General features: G+C 43.9%; 1 protein-coding gene across 22 annotated transcripts in view; it reads right to left on the minus strand.

Annotated features, from left to right (window-relative positions):
- The window catches only part of Kalrn (kalirin RhoGEF kinase), a 604914-nt gene that overhangs the window by 438617 nt on the left and 147344 nt on the right, over positions 1–18953 (minus strand). The window lies entirely within an intron of this gene.

The raw sequence follows: 18953 nt of genomic DNA on the forward strand, positions 1-18953 counted from the left end.
GAGGCATCCCTACCCTGCACCAAATGCTTTCCCAGGGATCCTGGAGGAACGTTTCTCTTCTTATCACCTCCTCCCACTTTCTGAATGCAGAAATAGCTGTACATCCAAGCCCATGGCAGTGAGCTAAGTGGAGGCAACAGACGTCCTCCCCCACGCAGCATCAAACTATGACAAAATACACCATTCTAGAGTGCCCCATCAAGGATCAAAACATCAGACTCTAGGTATCAGAGACACAAAGTCCTCCAGAAGCTTCCAGTGTTTCATTTACAGAAAGGAAACCTGAGACTGGTGTTGGGAGGGAGCTCGAAGTCACAGGTTGAGTCACTGCAATTACAGCTCAGTCTTCTCTACTTCATGCACATGATTCAAAGAGTGTCCCGCCACTGCTATGTGCATGGTGGATTATAAGGACAGACTGATGGTCTTATGGAGCACTGCTATCTAGTTCTCCCACCTGCCATGTGTGGCTTTTACAACTCCAGTTACGTGAAGTTTAACATTCTGCTCCTTAGTTATATTAGTCACATTAAAAGTGCCCACTAGCTGCTGTATTGGAGACCACAGAAGACAACAGAGCATCAGGGCTCTCTTAGCTGCTCTGATATAGATGGACAGACTCATCACGAAAGGCAGAGTCCCCTGAGGTCAGTCAGTGTCCAGTACAATAAATAACTGGATGAAATCAACCAGAGCTCAGCCAATAACGACTCGGAACTATAAAACACAGACACAGCATCCAGGGGGGCACGGCATGGCTTCCTTTAGGCACACGGACCTAGGGAAGAAGCAGGAGTCCTCTGTCTCATGCCCTATTTATTTATTTATTTATTTTATTTTATTTTAAAAGGATTATTTTTTAACTTTTGAAGGCTGATCAAATTTTCTGACTGGAAACACAGTGCTGGCTGCTGACAGACAAGCCAAGGACTTCAGTAGTTATGGCAGATGGCTAAAAGCCTAAATGGGAAGGTAACTATTTAGGTTCCCTCTTGGGAAAACACATCTTCACAAAGCAAGGAAAGTGAATTTTTCAGGGAAAACATAAAACCTTGTACCAATCTTTGTGTTCTGTGATGCCTTTCTATCCAGTTAGTGAACTGAGTGGGTGTAGCTGTGGCTACCATACTAAAGACAGGCAACCTGCCTAGTAGCTTCAGACGCCCACAGTCCAATGCAGAGAACAGGACTCAAGGAACTAGGGACCCAGTAAAAGAAAAAGCCCTTTGCAAGCAAGACTGTGCTCGCTCTGCTCTATCGACGATGTTTTAAATTACCAATAAAAATACACTTCAGAAATTTCTAGACATAAAGCCTTCAATCAACATAGCTTCTTAAAATATACATAACCAATCACTAAAACTGAAGGAGAAAAATTTTGCTATTTACAGAAGACAGGAAAAGACTAGACTACCTGTATATTCTCACACCCTGGAAGTTCTGATGATGCATGAGACTAGGCAAAGGTCCAATCTGTATTTTTCTGGCTCAGTAAGGAGTGGCTAACACCATCAATGCCGAGAGCTAATGAGGTTCAGGGAACTTTTGTTTGTTTGTTTGTTTGTTTGTTTTTGTTTTGTTTTGTTTTGTTTTTGAGATGGTATCTTACTTCTGTAGACGAGGCTGTTCTGAATTTCTATGTATTCCAGCTAGCCTCAATTTCACAGTGATCCTGTTGCCTCAGCCTACAATACTAGAATCACACACAGTGTGATTTTTTTCCTACTAGACTCTGTATTTGTTTGCAGTTTATAGTATAAAGCATTTCATACAGTGATTTCAATATTAAGACTTTTTCTTACAGCTATAGAGTTCTCCCTTGCTCATAAATGCCACATCACTATTCTTCACCTGGAAGATTCATCAATGTCAAAGTCAAAGTCCTTAAAATATCACCATGTTCCTCAGTTTTACCATCTGCAAAATGTATGTGCCGGTAACCTCTCTAAGCTATTGTGACTATTAACTGGAATTGCATGTGTACTTATGCCTAATAGGTGGCAGGTGTTAGCAGGGCGAGGAGATAGAGTGAATGAATAGATCGATGACGTGTCTGGATTGTGTGATTGATCTGTGACTTGGCTCAGCTGTGCAAACCTGGGAGCAGTCAGATTGCAGAAACCATTCAAATGGAAGACACAGTCATCCACATGCCGTCAGCTCCTGAAAATGCAGACAAAGAACCAGGAGGAAATAGCCTGCTTCCAGAGAGCATCGTGCCTTGCAAATCCATCTATTGCTCAGGTGAGAGCATTATAGCTCTGCTATGAAACTCTATGATTCTGTGTGAAAATAGAGGACTGGTCCATGATCTAGTCTTTTCAGCCTTGGGACACTGACATGGAAATGTGTCCCTCAAAACCCATAAATAGGTTTAGAAATACTCATTATCCAACTGGGTCCCAGCTTCATCAGCACAACCAAGTCATAATGGGGGAACTGCTGGCCTGAGTGAGAGAACTCTGAGTGAGAAATCCAAACATCAGGTTCCTGTTAAGTCTTTCCCATATTCCTCTTTTCCCTGGCTTCAATTACAACAATGGTAAAAATTAAGCCACACAAGCCAGACAAGATGATGGCTGAGACTGTCTCTTACCAGCTGTTTCTTTCCCTAATTTTGCTTTGCTCTAGAAGAGATAAATCCTGTAAGAAGTTAGGGGAGGTGGCATCCCAGTGGAGAAATGAGACCCTCGGGGTAAAATCACACTGGGGAAATGCCACATTTAATGGGTTGTAAAATGCATCATTAGCTTTTGTACCATTAAGAAAGAAAAAAAATCTACTTATTAAACTACTCCAAACCATAAACTATGAGATACATGATTCCAGAGGTGGCAGAATGTAGGGGTAGAAGAAGAACATTCTAAAAATCAATAAAATAGAGAAGCCAGCATTTTCCAGGAAGTTGCTAGATTCTTAGTCACTAAGCTAAGTGTCTTACTTATGCTCTTTCATTTAAACCTGAAAGAACCCTGTGCAGTTAAGTAGAAGCTCATGAAAGATCAGCATGCTACAGCAGAGAGGAGGAGACATGGAAAACTTAGAAAATTTGCTTATGGCTATCTGACTCTTAGCAATAACAGCAAGATATGAGCTAATACCCATTCCACTCCAAATTCTACCTTCTTAACCCTTTGTCCTTGGAAAAAGTCTGGGATGTCTGACAAAAAAGAATGGGATAGGACTCAAACACAATCATGATATGTCAAAGGAACAAGGATGAAATACTTGGAACCGAAAAACTCCATAGAGATGTTATGAGAACATCCTTTATGGATAAGTGAACTAAAGACCAGAGGGTTATGTGACTTGCCCAAGGTAACTGCTGCTGTTTAGTGTAAAACCTGAGATTCTTCAATTTTGTCCAGTAATAAGGTTACATTTGCAAGTCTATAGCTTTCTGAGTATTTCTTTCTATCTTCACAGGTTCTAGACATTTTCCTGTCTTTATGGGTTCTCAGTGGCATCCAGTAGCCCCAAGGTGTAGAAACTTCTTAGAGCAGTGCAGACAGAAGAACTGGACTAGTTCTAATGTTCCCAACTCTAAGTCCATCAGGCTTACACCTTGTGGACAAATATACGAAAGGAGGCCTGCAGAGCCAGCTTCACAGAGACAGTCCCTATGGCACACAGAGCAGAAGGCTGGTGGCGCCCATCACGGCTCTGAAGTCTGAAACAATTTAGGGCATTTCCCTTCCCTCCTCTTCCTTGGTTTTTGTATTCTCCAACCTGACGTTGCATTCTTTGGGCTAGAGCCTGAGCATATAAAACCCCTACATTCTGGCTTTCTTCATCTTCTTTTACAACAGAGTGTCCCCCTCAAACAGGGAACCAAAGCCCCCTGTCACCACTGCTCACAGCTCCTCTCCTAGCAATAGTCCAGTTTCTCCTACACACTCTCTATTAGGTTTATAACATTGAGTTCTGTGAAGACATCTCTTTCATTTTATAATCCATCCCACTTGTCTTCAAGTGAATGTCACCCTGCTCACAAGGCATGGCAGCCCTCCAGAATCCCAGCATCTCAAGCTCAAAGTCAAGACCATTTGTGTTCAACCTTCCAGTCACTAAGGTTTGAGTTTGAGTAAAGAACAAACCTCTTCCTACCAACTTTAGGGAATGCTGTGTGTCTAGTTATTTTGAGTTTGAAGACAATGCATGATAATTGTGCTGCAAGCCTCTAGGAGAAAGGGCAAGCCCTCTGACTGGGAAGTGGAAAGTTCTGAGGACACTGAATGGCCAGGATGTGGGTTGACTTGAAAGCTCTATTGTCCATGTCATAGGCACCTAACTGGGGAGAAGCGCATGCCCAGCCTCATAGTTCACTGTCTGTGGAAAGCTCGGCTGAGGCAGCAGCAGGCTTTGCAAATAAAGCATCACAAAACTCCGAATTTTAGCATCTAGCTTCCCAAACCTTCCTGGCTGTGGCTCCATTCTGACTTCCTTTGTTGGAATTATAGATGCCTTCCAGCCATTTACTGAAGGTTCTTAGCTAGGCATATATTCCCTGGTGCTTTACACGCATGTTTTTCATTCCTTTCCATTCTCTTAGGGGTATATATTATTTCTCCCATTTAATGGATGAAAACCTAGGATTAGAGAGATCAAATAGCTTTACCCCAGGTCACTGAGCTGGAAAAGGATGAAGTCGGGATCTAAAAGCAAGTCCATTCCACTCTAAAGTATATGCACAAAGCCTTTTATGTATGGATCTGCATCTTCCAGTACCCGAGTCACTCTGGTCAAGACACACCTACAGATATCTCTTGAGGACTGGAACCTCATTGTGCTTGCTACAGTTTAAAACATAGTATTTGATGTGCCTGGAACGAACCCCGAATCCAAGGTCTTTGTGGAGTCAGAGAGTAACAAGATTGAGTGAGTCCTGCAGTTAGCACTCTATAGTATGCACTGGGCCCTGAAACCAGTTGACTACCCCTTACCATGCCCCTCTGCTGGCAACAGTTAAAAAGAAAGGCATCTTAGACTCTGTGGCCCCAGTTACTTCAACAGGAATGGAGTGATGGTCTCCAGTGGTATGCAGTTTATCTGATTCTGACTGTCTTTCACCCCTGTGGACTCTGACAGCACCTCAAATAGAGCACTGATGCTCTTCATCTGGGGAAAGCACCATACCTGTTTGGAATTCTCCCCAAAGCAGCTAACTACACCCAGTGATGCCTAGAGCCTGCTCATGCCAGCAGCAGAGAGACAATTTTATTTTCAGAGTTTTTTCCCCAGCTGGTTGATAAACAGGTTGGTATTGTGAAAGTCGCTACAACATAAGTACACAATAGAGATCAGCAACTGCTACAAACACAACTATCAGGGTTTTTCTCCCTCCTTAGAAACATCACTGCCTAGGCTTTCTCTCTGGCCCCACTATGTGGTAGTAGAAGTTCTCTATCTGGTTGAAATTTCAGGAATAGTAAAAAGCCAATGCCCCCTTGGCTGGAGACTTCATCAGTTCAAAAGTAAAGGTCAATGCTATGCAGACCAGAAGGACGAGGAAGAAGCATGCCCCCCTTCACACAACTCAAGCTTCTGACAGCTCCCTTGGGAGCTCCCAATAGCTAATGAGATGCAGCTAGGAGGACCAAGCTCAGACAGAAGGAAGCTCAGCTGGGTGTCAGGGTGAAGACTATAAACGGAAAGAGTTGTTTGCAAAGTAAAGATGGGAGAAGGCATCGTAGACCACTTTAAGGTAAGTTAAAAACTAGGGATTTAAAAATAATATTTATTCATTTTGTGTTTGTATATGTGTTTGCACATGCATGCCACAACATGCTTATGAAGGTCACGAGACAACTTTTCTACCATCTGGGTTCTCGGGATCCAACTTGGGTCTCAGGCTTGGCAGTAAGAGCCCTTACCCACTGAGCAATCCCACCAACCCTGTTTGTTTCTGTAATGAGCAAGCATGCTCACTTCACTCAGCATTTTAATATAGAGGCACAGATAATCCAAAACAGAAGGTAACAGTCACATGATGTGTTTCAAAGCCAAAGATGAATATTTGGAATTTTTTCTTTGATCAGTGGCAAAAGATTTACCTTCTTGAATCAAAGTGCCTCTTAATTAGATGAACATGAGCTGATAGGCAGCTAACCAGTACAGCAGCTTATGGAGTACTTGGGGCGGGGGCAAGTCAGCCTGAATTTGCTCTTTCTTTTTAAGTAAATAATCCACCTATGCAGAGTAATCCTGTGTGAAAATAAAGATCTTACTGTTTGAGCTTACAGCCCAGAGCTGTTCTCAAAGCTGAATGATCATTAGATTCCATGGAGATGATTTAAAAATATAGACTCTGTTGTCTGTATTTAGATTTACATTCATAAACCTAGGAAAGTGTGTGTTTGCCAGAACTGAACCGAAAGACTCACAAAAACATATGAGCAAACAAAACTATCACGATAATTAAGATAATTAAAGACTTTAAGAAATCTACATAAATTTGACCCATGAATCGCTAGGAAAAAGAAAAACTTAGGACAGAGCTCAGGAGAAAGGGTTAATGAGAAATCTGCCATTCAGCTCAGTATAACATGCAGAGGACTCCAGTTTGAAAGCAGCTTGAATAGATCAAGCAGGACTCTGAGGAAGGCATGCAGGCTAAATTGCCAAATACTGGCTGTTTTTGCAAGCAAATCCTCTCTGTAATCAGAATCCTCCTCTGCCACATAGGACTCACTGCTGAACTGCTGGGCTCCCGGGACACACCCACCACCTCGTGAACTGCTTGCTATTATTCCCCTCTACTAGTATGTTTTCCTTCTCAATCTTCTATGGGAGCCCTTAAGCCAACGCCTATGAAGAAACACTAGCTGCCACCTGGCTCCCTCAAGTTCCCTTCTCCAGCAGCGGCAGCCATGGCAACTCCTGCTGCCACCAAGTACAGTGGTCAGTTGAGGGAGAGGCACCAACAGCCACTCCATTAAGACACTGGTTTCAGCTTGTCTCAGCCCCAAACTGACGACAAGAGCAAACTTCCAGTTTCCCTGGGTCTTAATTTCCAGCCCTGCCAGTGAACATAAAGGAACCAGATCTATCTTGGCCCAAAACTCTGCTAAAGAGCCCAGGAGAAAGGGTTAATGAGAAACCTGCCATTCAGCTCAGTATAACAAGCCAGCCTGTCACTGTCCCTGGGCACTTTCCCGCTCTGGTCAGGAAGAATACTGGCACCTCCAAACTAACTGCTGCACGGAGCTTCAGCTAATTGGAAGCTGGATGACAGATGACGCCTGGTTTCTGGGAAAGGAAATGATCTCCCCAGCCCCTGCCTGCTGCAGCCAGAAGGAAGGAGGAAAAGGGACTTCCCCAGAGGGGCCCAATCCAGGCTCCAGGGGCAGGCAATAAAACATTAATGGAACTCAAGCTACCACCAGAATGTGTCAGGGAGTAAAAGAACCAAGCAAAGCAGAGACTGGAGAGGTCTGTTGGCCCTGCCTGCCAGCTGGCACAACACCCTGGAAATGAAATGCAGCCAGCCAGCCAGCCAGCAGCAGGACAGCATCAGAGGACCATGGTGGAACCAGGAGCCACCGAGACTCTGGAAGATTCTCAGAATTAAGGCAGCAACTCTACGTTCTTTACCAGAACACAAGAGATGTGAGCAGTAAAGATACATAATAAAACCAAGAGTACTAGGGAGGCCTTGTTATATCTGTCAACGAACCAACCAGAGACAGGGCAAATGGCATTAGCAAAAACCACATTGTCCAAGCTCTGGCTAAAGGATTCCAGAAAGATCCACTATTTTTTTCAAGATTGTTCACCTAGAGGGAAGGTTCCAGATCTCCATGATGAGGATTTTTCCCTAATTTAAAATTTCAGAATCATTTCATGTCACTGAAAACATGCCAAACACACTTCCCACATATCTAGCACCAAAGCTGCTGTGTTTTCTCCTGAATGTGAAGAAAGGAAGGAGATAGCACTGGGTGTAAGTGATGAGATGTGACAGGAAACACTTCTTGCTCCATCCCTGCACCTGGCCTGCCTGGCCCCATCACTGGGCCCCAGCTGGCTGCAGCTTGCCCACTGCAAGAGCCTAGTTTCCAGCTGGTCCACATCACAGCTACAGAGCCAAGACTCACTACTTATATATGAGCCCTCAAGCCTCAGCAAAGATTCTCCAACCCAGGAGCAGGAGTTCGTTGATACCAAATTCCCAAATACGTTTATGGATGTACTTCATTTCAAATAAATTTGCCCACCCTCAGCATCACATTCTCCAGGAGCCCACCATCCCAAATTCTGTTGCTTTCTCATGTTCAGAGTCCTCCATCAGATTGGGAGCACCTAGGATGGGTGGCACCTCAGAGAACAGGACCCACACCCACTCACCTGTTTAAATCCCAGCAGGGCCTCAGCTCAACAAGACCTTATAATGGTTTGTGATGAGAACACCACTTGAAATCCCTGGTTTTGATTCTTTTTTCCAAAAGGATCTTTTTCAGAAAGGGAAAAAGCTCTAAAAGCTGGCAGTGTCTACTTTAAAAAAGAAAACATATGCAAGGCCCCAGTCCTCTAAGAGAAGTGCCAGGACTCTGAAGTGTCCAGGAGCTCATCCAGATGGAGTCAAGGAGAGCCATTGTTCCCTCTGGGAAAGAAGGGCCAGCACCAAGCATGTCTCTGCCACCCTCTGAGTCCAAATTCTGCTGACACCTCCCAGACCTCCAAAGTCTATATCAGGAAGGCTTACATTTGGCTGAGAGACACAGATAGCAATACTGTAGTGGGCTAACTTATTTGTAATAAGCAACAAGAAGTGTGGAGCGGACACTCCATTAGAGGTGGCTGTTTTCTTAACCTGCCATCCTTGGTCTTAATCTATTGGTAACAAGATGGCTGCAGCACCTCCTGGGATCTTAGCCCCATTCCAGAAGAGAGAATAGGGAACAGTAAATAACGTGTTCTTTGGGTGACTTTGTCTTTGTTTAGGAATAGAAGACCTTCCTGTTAATTTATAGATGCCAATATATCTATCCTATGTGTCATATAGTCTTCCTGAGTATTTACTCTGTATAGTAAGCAAAGAAATGGGCATTAAGTATATGGCTGGTGTGCCACATACACAGATTTATAAATTAGAAGGACCAAGGACCCTAATGCCCTAAGAGGAGTATATTCAGTGGCTCTTGACCTTCTGCTCTGAAAAAAGCACATCCTAGACTCCTATAAACCCCTCAGACTCCCACACATGTCCCCATCTACTTAACGTGAAGATACGCTTACATACATCAGTTCATGAATTCTCCACTGTGGTCCTATAGAGCAAGTGATATAGACTAATACATACCTCCACCCCCAAATCCTGATTCCATGTGAAGGTACCTAAAGGCAACATCTTTGCAAGGTGGATTATTGAGTCATGACAGTGAAGCTCACATGATTGGGACTAGCACCTGTCTGCCATGTGAGATCACGAAGGAGTTTCTCTGCAGGAAGAACAAGTCCTTAACAGATACAGAGTCTTGAGCTCATACTTTTCTGGGCTCCCAAACAGAGATGTAAATGCTGATTTGTGCCACCAGTCTGATATTTCACTGTAGCTATACTTTATCGGTAGGACTAAGCTAGAAAGTGTCAGAGAGGCAGAGTGACCTGCCAGGTGCCTTCAGGAAGTGTTAGGATGCGGTTCAGACCCAGTCCTCTAGAGTGAGCCAACTGATCTTTCCACTGCACCTCTCCTCAACCATTGCTTATTGCCTACCTGCCTGCCTGCTGCTGCTCCCCTCCACTTATGGTGTTCCTTTTCCTTGTCTACAGAAGGAAAAGACTGGTCATGGGGAAATCAAATGCCATGCAAGATTGAAAAGATCAAGAACCTTCAAATCTCACCAGCATCCATGCACAGAGGAGGAACTAAAACAGCCAACCCAAGAGTAAACCCTGCCTTCCTGGGACCACCCTTATTCCTTTGCCTTACTCCACCCATATCTAGAACTCCTCCTAGAACTACAGCTATCTGCAAGGCATGCTGTAGCAGATTCATATTGTTCAGGATAGCCCGACATTCCTACAGTAGAGCATGCAGGGAACTTCATGGTAGTGGCTCTATTCTCCTTCCACATATGATTCTGCATGGGCTGTCTAACACAATATTGTTTTCCCAACATCTGACATGGTGCCTGGCACAGTGTGAAGTTCTCAATAAATAATTCTCAAGCAGGTAAACACAAAACACCGGTCTTTACTGTTCCTTGTACATTTCTTATCTTTAACTTCCTTTTCCAGAGGTGCTGGATGCTGATCCCAGGATCTGCTAAGCAAGCAGGCTGCCACTGAACTACCTCCCTAGGACTGGCCACATATTTCTCCACACCCACTCTTCAGAGTAGGATGAGCCTCGTAGAGTAGACTCAGAAAGGTCTCAGAAAAAATGTCCAAGGATTCAGAGTTCCAGGCATTGGATGTAATCTTTCTGTATTTCTAGAAGGTGTGTGGGAAGGCAAGGAGACTATGTCATGAGGGTGAAGTTCTCATCACTAGGTTTAATTCCCTTATGAGAGAGAAGCCAGAGATCTTGCCTGTCCATTCTGCCTTGTGAGACCTCACAGAAGAAAGACACTGTACCTGGAAACTGGCCCACATTAGACACAACATCTACAGGTATCTTGAATTTGTTATTCCAACAGCCAATAAGAATCCTAGCAGGCAGGATTCATATTGCAAACAAAGCAGAGAAATGGGAAGTCAGCCAAGGCTCACCCGGGAAGAACCAAGAATGAACAGCAGAATGTACTGTAGTATTGAAGATCCTGAGGTCCCACACTCAGAGAATCAGAGCAACAGTCGCCCATGATCTATAGCCTTAGCTGCACAGAGTCCCATCTCTCTATTCTATTAGGACTATAAGAGCTTTAGTAAGCTGCTTAGGTATGCTCCATACCTTTCCTTGACCCCTGGTGCACAGTCATGCCTTTCTCTTAGCACTAACTCATTACACGGATTATGGCATCAGGAAGCCCCATGACCTTCTCCATGGCTCTGATATCAATCCTTCAGTCCTACCTATGTAGTCCACAGCTGCTGTCGATACAGAAAAAGGATGCAGTATCCATGAGTACCTTAGAACAATGGTTTCAACCTTCCACAGGCACTAGCCTATTTGGAACTCTAATGGAAGTCAAAGACTTTTGTCCTTGTAAATTGCACATACACACAGAGCCACCATATTCCCATGCAATTATAGAAGTTGGATAGAGTCTCCCAAAAACCCCTCAGGGAGCTATATACATTCATGCAAGAACTCCTGGTCCAGGGGAGGTCATGCATTTGTATTTCAGAGATGTGCTCTCCCTGAAAGAAGGCTCCAGTAGCTCAGCCAGGGAACTCCCAGCTTGCCCTCTCCCCAGGGAAGCATTAGAATACACATTGTCTCTTGATCCCTCCCATCTTCAAGGCTTTAATGGGAATAAAGCAGAGTACTTACTGTGAGGCATGCTGTGGAAAGCCAAGGGCTTGACATAGATTTTCTGAAAATCTTATCATCATAATAAAGTTGTTAAGTAGATATTATCCCTCTTTCTGATGAGGACTATCAGGCTGTAGGAAGTTAAGGAATTTGGCAATGGTAACAACTACAGAGTGTGGAATCGAACTCAGACTTAGCCAAGGTCTATGCCTGCTCTTTTCAGCATCGCATTCTAGAAACTTCCTGAGGTGAACTCACCTTGAGGAGTAAGAGAGGCGAAGTTACCCCTCTATCTAAAGTCAACCTTCCTCCTCTCACGTGGCAGAAAGCCTGAACTCTAACTAAAGAGAGAAGCAAGGCTTCACTGTTGTGTGTCTGCTGCTCTGGGTCTATAGAAATGTAGTACTGCTTCTTATAAGTCACACGCAGAGCCTGCAGAACTGAGTCTGGGTACAGAGAATGACCCTGAATCAGTGTGAACCTGGAAGTGGCTGTAGGTGACACTGATGGGAAACACCGGAGACGAGTAGGAGGAAGGGATGGTAGAAGAGATTGTGCACGGAACGTCTCTGAAGGTACAATGAAGATAATTAGTGGAGAGATGAGAACTCTTAGATAAACTGAATTGCAAGAAAAACAGATAAGGACACTTCTGATAATTTTTTTTTTTTTCAGCAGTGAGGGACTGGAATGGGAACAAAGGACAAGTCCTGCTTTATCTGATCCCTGAGAAGGCAATGAATTAGATTGTCTTCCTAACATGCCATGGAGATGATAGTTCTGGGCTGGATGGTCTATACCATCAAATATATGGGAAAGAATTACCATTAAAAATCTACAGGACCCCATATTGTTCAAAGACAGCAGAACAATGTAAGGCAAACTTAGTGAGAGAAAATTACTGTGAATCTATGCAAAGAGTGAGCCACATGCCACAGGAATATACTTTTCTCCCTTTGAGATAGAGTCTTATGACTGTTGGCAGTAGTTTTGTAATAAGAAATGACCCTTGAGCTGGCTGTGGTGGTGCATGCCTGTGTTCGCAGAGCTCGGCAAGCAGACACACGAGAATTGCAAACTGAAGGCCAACTAGGCTATATAGCAAGACCTTGTATCAAAAGCAGACATTATAATTTAAAAAATTAATAACAAATGCCCAACAACTAAAAGGGTAGTTAAATGAATGGCGTTGGGGCCATGTCCTGGGTTCCCAGCAGGGAGAGTAAGGAAACATTCAGTGTTATCTGTGTATGGAGTCTAAGACAGAGTGATTACATTAAATCCTGGCTCTGCCCTTCAAGGTTTGCAAGAGTTTCATAAAGGTACTTAACTACAGCTAAGTCTGCTTCTAGTACTAGCACTTGGGAAAGGCTGAGACAGGAGGATGATGGGGTTTAAGGCTCGCAGAGGGTACATATTAAGACCCCATCTCTATAAAAGAAAATTGAACTCCATAAGCCTCCGTCCATCTCTGAACCTATGAGGAGGTGTGATGTCAGAACCTGCCTTCTAGTCTACTTAGCAAGGGCTTGACATACTCCCAGCAAAGAGAGTAAGGATGCATCCGGCGTTCACTGCTGTCGCCGTCAAGGTGCCTCCATGATGAAATACAATTGAGCAGATGATAACTAATTTCTACAAACAGAAGTCTAATGACTCTGTCTACAACGGGCTTTGCTTTAGGCTATCACTAAGTAGGTGTGATTTATTTTTTGTCATGCAAACATTTATGCAGTTTATATATTTCATGTGTGTATGCATTTAGGAACTAAGAAATGAAATGAAGACTTATAAATACATAACCAAGGAAAATAGGAAATTACTGTTGCCTTCAGAAATAAAGAAAAGACCTACTTACACACACACACACACACACACACACACACACAATCTGTGAAGAATGTGCTCCTGAGGAATTTCTTTGATGTCAGCTTATTTAAAAAATGATTGTCTGTCACTGCTGGCCCCTCTTTCACCCCACCCTCCCCCCTTGACTCTGTCTGAATGCTTAGAGAGTTGGAATGGACAGCAACCTCCCTTAGTATCAGCACTTTCAACAAGAACTACAGTTAAGTCCTGTTTGGCAAAGCACTTTCAAGCCGCCTTTAAAACCACCTCTGCCCCAGCTGTGAATCCAAGATAGATCCACCAACTCACGCTTCAGTCTGAGAGGAGACTCTCAGCAGGCTAGGAATAAATGTGAATCAGGGATGTTGGCCTTAGCCATACTCACCAGGTCTCCCTGAGGGGCAGATTCAGGAGATCTCAGGTAAGACAGGCAGAGCACGGCAAACACCTACTCTGAGTGGACAGATAGGGAAATAATTCCAAGTTCTACAGAGAAAGCCAGCAGTGAAATAAATGTCCCCGGTCCCCTCCCTTTCTGCTCCAAGGAGCTTGTTTTGACAAGAACCCAGTCATGAGTGCACTGGGTGTCCAGGTAAGTTGGGTGTGAGGGTCTGAAATTCGATTTCACTGGCTGGTTGGCAGGCATTAGCAGGCTTTGGGAAGCTGTGCCTTTCTGTAGAAATATGAACAAGGTACCCTATGCTCAGCCTCTAAACTCAGTTTCTCATTGTTACCCAAACAGTAGAGTTGAGAGATAAATCTGAATAGAAGCCAAGAAGATGAGCTCTTGTAGAGCCAGTTCTATACTCAGGAATCACCCATGCAGAGTCAGTGACTCAGTGAGACTCTGGGTTCTCTGCCCCTTCAGGACAGGTTAATCACAGTAAGTGAGTCCACATGGACCATCTTCCCATCCTAGCCATGTCAAGAGAAGGCTCCATATGTGAATAGGCTTTATTGCAGCTTTCTGATAGGTCAGCTCCTCAGAAGCCCCACCCACTGACAAATCAGTCTATCTGCTCTATCCTTTGGTCCTTCCAGCACTGAATCCTATCAGGTTAGGGCAGGCAGCTTCCCAAGGAACAGATCACAGACGAGGCCTTGAGCAGGGTATGTTCTTCTGTGAGAGAAAGAACAAGGCCTTGGTTTCCTGGGTAAGCTCCTTAACACAGAGTTACAAATGGCCGCCATGCCTGAGAGTGTGTGTGTCATCTCAAGTCTTAGCTTCCTCTCCAAGGCTTCTGCTCTGTTAGCACAGGTCCACCATTCAAGTACACCCGAAGGCATTTGGGGCCACAGACATTTTGCAGCAATGTGCAACTGTATATACACACACATTCTCTCACTTAGCACTTCCTCACTCTCCTCCCTACTGCTACTGCCATCTCCTTCTAAAATGCACAGCAGTCAGCTCAGGGTCCTCCAACGTGTGTCCTTCCCCAGCATGCTTCACATCTCCACAGCATACAACCTCTCCTCCCACGATGCTGCAGATAAGAGCCTGCCCAGGAAAGGAATGGGGCCAGGCTGCAATCTGAGAAGCCACACTGAGCCACACGCCAGCTTGGTGCCCTTGGGTTCAACTGCACTGAGAGATACATTTCCGAATCTAACACAGATGCTAGCTAGCTAGCTTCCCCGTTCTCAGAGTGCAGGTTGTCTGTGCTTTCAGTAACATGGAGATGAACTCGTGACTCCAGGCAACAACCACTTCATTCATGGAGGTTCACTTCTACACTCACCTGGGAGAAAATTTTAATCATGTGGGGAATAAATAAGACTGTATTATTCTTCTGAGTGTTGTATTTCAATCCATGAAGCAGGAAATAGTATAGGCTCCCAGCTTGCTTATCCTCACATGGCTGGTAGAAAAGGCAGAGCCAGGACTAACAAGGCTGCCTGACCCAAAAGCCACTAACTAGCCTATACCCCTCCCTTCCCCTGAAGGATCTTTCTTCTTCTCTAGACCCATGGCTCATTTACTATTCAGATCATGCCATGAGAAGAGACTTGGGGACCAGTAAGTCTCATATTGATCTCTCTGCTTTTTTATTACACTGCAAGTCCTGAGGACTTCACCAAGTAATTGACTTCTTTTGATCTCCCCTTCTCTCTGACTGCCTCATTCATACACTCTTGGCTTCTAGGCAGGCCTCACAATCCCTCAATGCACGGCTGCTAAACAACCAGATTTAGAGACACAGATGCAAAATAGAATTGGCACATCCTTTTGGAGTAGAGAAACTCCTAAGTCAGAATCCTCCATAATTCTAGTATTTTGATTCTTTTATAAGTTAAAAGTGATGTTATAAGGAATTCTAAATAAGTGAGAAGATGCTTATGATAAAATGCCAAGCTAAAAGACAGAATGTAAAAATAGATATATTCTGTGAGCTTAACTATGTAAAGATGGCATAAAAATATTGGGAAAGTGAAAAATAGGAAACAAAAAATTAGGAAGAAAGTATATCAAAGGTTAAATGTTATCAAAACAAATCAGACTGAATGGCTGCAATTTTTCACTTAGTTTTATTTCTTTTAGAAATGCAGGAAACTGCAGTTTAAAGAAATTCCAGGATGAATGTTAAAATGGACTCTATTTGAAGAGAGAAGTTTGTGGGGGTAAGCTAAGGAACACAGAGCTGTAGGTGTGTATTTAAATTAGAAATATTAAATAAGCATATCACTCAGGGTCCAAGCAGAAAAACAAAGATTACTCCAAAAATTTAAAACAGGAAGTCCAGTGTAGGAAACTCACTGCCCAGGTGACAGGATAGAGGGGTACCAGCAACCACACTGGATAGAGGACCACACTGTGGAAGTTATAACTAGAAGATCACAGCCTGGTTTCTTCACACAGGAAACGAAGGATCTGGGGAGGCAGGTAGCGAGACCCGGTTCCCCCTTCGTTCTATCTTCAATATCACACTGCTGCCTTCTATCCACTAAACTCAACCATGAGTCAATGACCAAGGAGCCCTGCAGGAGCAGCCTATGGGGGCTGACACCAAGCAAAGCAGGCCAAGAGATGTTGGGAGATAACTCTGAAGACAATGCAGTTCTGGGGTCAATAGATACTAGGTTAAGTCCATAAAGAAGTATGTATTTTGGCAATCTTCTGAAGAAAGGGTTTTTATACATATGAGATTCAAGACAAAAAAAAAAAATAGCTAGTTCCCAGTGAACTCGACACCTGTGCTTTCATCTGTATGGCACCATCCATAACACAAGTTGAGTATTTCATAGACATTTATTTTTTGACAGTCTGGAAGCTGGAACTCCAAAACCAAGGTACAATCAAGCTTGGTTTCCTCAGAGCCACTCCCTGACTTGTAAACAGTTGTCTTCTCGCTGTATCTGCATACCCACCCGACTTCTCGTGAGTCTGCTTTCTTCTATTAATAGGGACATCAATTATATTAGATCAGTGTCCACTCTAACAGCCTGATTTTAACTTAAGCACCTCTTAAAGGCTGTATCTGCAAATACAGCCATGACTTCAGCATATGGCTTTTAAAAGAGGAACAATTTACTTATGACAACCAGTGCACTGTTCTGATGACAAAAGACTCCTTGGTGCTCGCCTGCAATCATACGGGCCTCTTGCCCTGAGTTACAGTTTCACCTGCTATGATAGATTAAAGCTAAATTGTTCACTGGTTCTCCTAGGTAGAAACAGGGTCTAACTCCTGTTCCCTTCAATCTAGGTAGGACTCTGTGATTCACATGACTAAGTAAATTTAGCAGAAGGGATATTCTTGAACTTTGGAGGCTTTAGATTCTTTGTCTAAGAGCCTAAAAGCACTCTAGAGAAAACCAACCCACTCTCGAGAAGCCTGGCCACACTGAGACCACAAAGGTGGGAAAAGGCCCAGGCAAGTTATCAAGAGAGATCACCCCGAGATGGCCAGCTAGCCAGCTGCTTCTGTCCAAGTACTAGATAAGCTAAACAGAAAAACACATAATGGATGTTCTGGCCCCAGTAGATACAATGCAAAAGGGCTATCCAGGATGAATATGAGCCACATGGTATTATGAAAAGTGTAGCCATCTTTGTCTCCACTTACAGACATACAACTTCTGAAATGCATGGAATGATCCTCTAGATAGTTCTGGAAGAGGGAGATTATTACCAGAAAAGCCACAGCATGATTAACCAGTTGGGACTTTTGGCCCAGCCAGCCCTCGATGGCAGTAGGGAGGGTAGCTGAAACTTAAATTGATCACCAATAGTCAATGAGTCAATCAATTGTATCACATGGTAAAGCTTACATCAAATCCCAGCTTACAGGATGACCCATTCAGGATGCTGCTCTTAGGAAAAGAAATGGAGGTTCCCAAGCAGTATCACCTTCTGTTCTCAGTGCTTTGACCTATATTCCTTATAGTTACCCACTTATTTGTAAAATCCTTTGTAATAATCAAATACCGGAGTTTCTCTGAGTTCCACGAGCTCCTCTTGTGGACAGATCTAAGGAGGTCATGAGAACCCCAGTTCACAGCCAAGTAGTCAGAAACACAAATTCCAACTTGGGGCTTCCATGTGGCCCTTGAAGGGAGGCACTTCTGAATTGAAGTCTTTAAGTCATGTGACCTGATACTGTCTCCTGGTCAGAGAATTGAATGTTGTCCCCTGGAGATCAGAATTAATTGGCTACTGGTGGAGAGAAATGCCCACATATTTTGGTGACCTGAGGTAAAATATTCTGTGTCAAGTGGTTTATCTCTACTATAGCAACAGGTATAACTGCAGCCCCAGACATTTTTCCATGTACACGTACACCTTCGGCTCTCGGAGGCCCCGGGTCTTGTAAGCAGAGGTGGCACACACTGTTCTGTCTAATACTTGATGCACAAAATCATGAGCCTAATAAAGTAGGGCCCTACCATGTCCTGGGGCCCACAGAAGACAAGAGGACTGTGGCTGGTGTTGGCCAGCTTCAGACACAATCTGGCCAATTCCCAATTTCAAGTTAGACTGTGTTCCTACTTGCAGCACTGGGGAAGCAGAATGGGAAGGCAGGTGAGGTCTTAAAATGTCATTGTTCAGACACATAATTCCTTGGGAGAAAAGGTCAGAATCCCTGGAAGGGATTAGAGGAGACGTGGGAGGCCAACCACAGAAATCTCCCTGAGTGTTTCAGCTTTTTGCCAACACATCATGATGTCCTCTACTTCCCACTTCCCTTTTCTTCACCCTAGACCTTCACCACCTTCCACACTGCTCAAGAGTTCACTTCTGCAGAAACTGAATGGGATTTTGTTTAATCAGTCTTTATCCTACCTTTCCTCTGTGCCTATACATAGACAATAAAAAAAAAGACGAGATAGTCTGGCAAGTGTGTGTGTGTGTGTGTGTGTGTGAGTATATGTGAGAGAGTGTATGTGTATGAGTGTGTGTGTGAGAGAGAGTATGTATGAGTGTGTGTGAGAGAGTGTGTGTGAGTGTGTGTGAGTGTGTGTATATGAGTGTGTGTGTGAGAGAGTGTATATGAGAGTGTGTGTGGGGGGAGAGTGTGTGTATGAGTGTGTGTGTGAGAGTGTGTATGAGAGTGTATGTGTAGGAGAGAGTATGTATGTATGAGTGTGTGTGTGTGTGTGTATGTGAGTGTGTGTATAAGAGTGTATGTGTGGGAGAGTGTGTGTGTGTGTATGAGTGTGTGTGTGTATGAGAGAGAGAGAGAGA

This window comes from Mastomys coucha, unplaced genomic scaffold (genome assembly GCF_008632895.1).
Source record: "Mastomys coucha isolate ucsf_1 unplaced genomic scaffold, UCSF_Mcou_1 pScaffold12, whole genome shotgun sequence".
In the NCBI taxonomy this organism is placed as follows: Eukaryota; Metazoa; Chordata; class Mammalia; order Rodentia; family Muridae; genus Mastomys; species Mastomys coucha.